The sequence below is a fragment of the Trachymyrmex septentrionalis genome, unplaced genomic scaffold (assembly GCF_001594115.1).
Source record: "Trachymyrmex septentrionalis isolate Tsep2-gDNA-1 unplaced genomic scaffold, Tsep1.0 scaffold9, whole genome shotgun sequence".
In the NCBI taxonomy this organism is placed as follows: Eukaryota; Metazoa; Arthropoda; class Insecta; order Hymenoptera; family Formicidae; genus Trachymyrmex; species Trachymyrmex septentrionalis.
The window spans coordinates 178,044-182,074 of NW_017306091.1; positions in this window are offsets into that span (position 1 = coordinate 178,044).

The following is a 4,031-nucleotide window of genomic DNA, read 5'->3' on the forward strand; positions in this document are numbered from 1 at the left end:
TCATTACTAAGTGCTTGTGTTTTCCAAGATTTTTATCGGATTTATAAATGATCACGTGTCATTACATCATACATAACGTGATAGATATTGTGTATTACTTTATACAATATAATAAGTATTTAATGCTTATCAAAATTCCATCATGCTTTCGATTGATGACACGTAAAGTTCCGACTATGCTCTTCTTAAGTTCGTGTCACACTACACATTAGACGGCGTCTACAATAAGATTTTAATGCTTAAAATTTAAATGTCAATCCTTAAGCTGTAAGAAATTGTATGAACAGTTGATTATTTTCCTTATATGTGGCTGTAATTGGTCGATTTCTTACGGCTTGAGGCTTAAGTTCGCGCCTTAAAATCTCATCGCCGTTTTAGGTGTATTTGCATTAGCGTTATTTATGTCATTCCATCCTTGTTTTACATCTAACAAACGAAAAAGCTAGAATGATATAAATAACGCTAGTAATGTCTCCCTGAATTTGTTGTGTATGAGGATTGAATTACGAACTGCTAATCGTGTTGAGATCAACTAATCAGATTGATTAATCAACAATTCGCAATTGATAAACCCAATCCAATCTGTATTTACAATGCATGGTGTGATACAGGCTTTACGAAATGCAATAATTCTGACTATGCATTTTCACAAATAAATTTCGCTCGTTTATGTTTCCGTAGAACAAACATGAATATCGGAATAATACGGAAAAAGAATTTCTCTCGTAGGAAGATTACTGCACAGCAACGAAAAACGGAAAATGGGAAAAGTAAATTTTAAAAATTTCTCAAATAAAGATATATCTCTCTTTTTCGACACGTTTAGAGCTTATTTCTCATATGTAAACTAATAAAGTACGCGAGGGACGTACGTCCTCCAACAAATATAAACAGTGTCGCAAATCCTATAGTCGCAAGATATTTATAGACTTCCACGTGCAAACGGATGATAAGTTATCAGATATGTGTATGAAATTTTTCTCATTAGTCCATCAATAAAATTAACAATGTTACAATCTAATATTGGCTAATAATATTAAATTAATTATTCGCTCAAATAAATTTGTGCGCAAACAGGTGTGCATAATTCATATGTACATAAATGGCATGGAAATTACAGTAAAAGTGTATATATATCAATAAAACAAATCCGTTGATAAAGATGCTTGTCGGTAAAAAGGCTGACAGGTAAATAATCGAAAATCATCCTTCTTGTTCCTATTTTTAACTTATAAATAATCCTCTTTAGGATTCCTTGTCGTGAACGGTTTACAAGTTGAATGGAAGCTTATACAAAGGTATACAATAGGAATGCTTCCATAACGCTGTCCCAGTCTGATAAAATCCCTTTAAGCACGCTCTTCCGCGTATAACGCGTAACTCTTGAATAAATTTCTTCGAACCGCCTTAACTTTTGTTTGTTAATAAACTTGCTATAATAATAAACAAACTTGGCGTCTGCCGGAACGATTAGCTTTCTGCTTAAGAGCTTCGATCGGTATTAAACACAAGGAGTACATTGCAAATACATTTATTAATTACAAATTTGTAATAAATAAATCGAATTTAAATTTCTTTAAGTTGATCATATTAATTTGGTCAAAAAATTGAATCTTTTCGGCATAGATTTATATATCGTGTATCTTTTTTTACAGAGAAAGGAGAGAAATAGAGCGTTCGTTTATATAATGCAATCTACAAGGAATCTCAAATATACTGCAAGTACATTTAAATCACAGATTAGGCAATAAATAAATCGAATAATTACTTTAAGATAATCATATTAATTTGATCAAAATCGAATCTTTTCGGCACAGATTCATATATATACATATATAATCATTTTCATAGAGAAAGGAGCGAAATATATTCATTTGTATGGTGCAATCCACGCATGTAAGTATATGCACCGCAGTTTGTTTTGATAAATCTGCGATAGAGCATAAATCATTCGACATGATAATACATCTAACCAAATGCCAATATCGGCATTCAGTATGTCCTTCTCATTATCAAATGCATTGTAAGCGCGGAACTATCTATTCGTTATTGTCAGCGATCTGTCTCGATTGATAGGGAAGCGTTTGAATACCTTCGATGGTTTACTTGGTCGTATCGATTTGTCTGTTACGTGACGCCAATCCCCATTGAACATTTTCTCTATTAGCTTTCGTATTCACACGCTTGTAAACTATTCGCAACGAGAGAAACCCAGAGAGGATTAATTATTAGTTAGAAACAGACGTAAGAAAGGATAACTTTCGATTATTTGTTTATCAGTTATTCCTGTTTTCATTAATAGTTCTGTCTCGTTGATAAATAATTTTTATAATTTCTATATGACTTACATACATACGAATTATGTGCTTCTGTATTATAAATCCAAGAAGATTCAAAGCTGTCTACACGTCATAAATTACTGTAGGTTAAAAAGATAATATAATATAACATTTTATACTTTTTTATTTTATATTTTTCATTTTAGACATAAAATACAAATCCTCTGCGCAAATCCATTTTGCGTTTGCGACGATGACGACGTAGCGAAAAGTTGGTAGGTAGCAGATTGTGCTGATTTTGGTTTTTGTTATAAATATTCTAACTATGCAACTGATAAAAACTTTGGTAAAATTTGAATATGTAAATGTATTACATAGTTTTTGATAGCAGGACACCGTTCTTAGTGTAGTCTTTGGAAAGCTTTCACAGCAAAATACTTGAAAGTATAATCTCCTTATCTTCTACTATTTATAAAGTTAGAAATTCTATGAAACGACATCCATGTTCTTCAGAATTAGATAATGTGAAAAAAGCAGATTCAGCTTTAACAGAATCTCAATTTAAATATTAAATAGAAATTAAGTAAAATATAAAAATATTTGATTTTAATGTTGACATTAAAACAAAATTATTAAAAAAAATCGTAAAAAAGAATAGTATTTAATTAAATTTTCAAGTTCTGATAAATCTACTTTAAAATAGGCGAAAGTTTCGTTACAAATGATCTTGACTCTGATACAATCTGTGCATCATTTATATATTTCGCAATAGAGATAACATATACTTGTTTAGGTTCCCGTTACGCCGAATAATTAAAGTCAGATAAGAAAGTCCGGCACAACTCTAACACGAGGAATGACATTGTTCATATTTCCGAGTAACCTTATACCAAATTCAATCGACTGCTATTAAACCGCTCGACAAACAAAACGAGCTGCCGAAGAGAAAAAAATGATTAGACGATCGAGCATGAGGTTAACGACATCCGACAAGAAGTTTCTGCACTCGCGGAATGATATCGCGCGATAGAAGAGTGGGATAGAGATAAAGATAGATAACTAGAGAGAGGAAGAGAGAGAAACCGAGAAAGAGAAAGGAGAGAGAGAGAGAGAGAGAGAGAGAGGGGGGAGGGGGTGTCAAGCAACGGAGGCGCACGCGACGCGTTTACGAAATCCTTCCCTCTTTTTTTATCCCTCTCATGCGAGCAGCATCCTCTTCAACGTGCGCTGGTCTCTTTAACTATCTCGTTTTTACCCTTTCCGCCGGATCTTCCATCCTCCCTCTTCTTCTGCTATAGAAGACGAAGGAAAGAGAGGAGAGAGAGAGAGAGAGAGAGAGAGAGAGAGAGAGAGAGAGAGAGAGAGAGAGAGACAGCGAGAGGGGTGGAGAGGGAGGGAGAGAGAATTTCTCGCGTTGAACGGAAACCTGCGCAAAGCGACGGCGACGGTGCGCTCAAACGGAGGAGCAGCATCAGGCGGACGCGCGGTGGCGGTTGGCGTCGTCAGTCGTAGCGAGCGAGCGTGGGAGAGTGTCGGATCGAGAGGGTGGAGGACCGAGGGAAGCTGCGGGTACCGGGCAAGAGCGAGAGAATACGCCGCGCGCGACAACCGATCGGAGAAAGAAGGCTCGGCGTGGAGCGGTAACAGAACGGAGTAGAGAGAGAAAGAGAGAGCGAGTGAGAGGGGGGAGAGGGGGGAGAGGGGGAGAAGAGAGACAGAGAGAGAGAGAGAGAGAGAGAGAGAGAGAGAGAG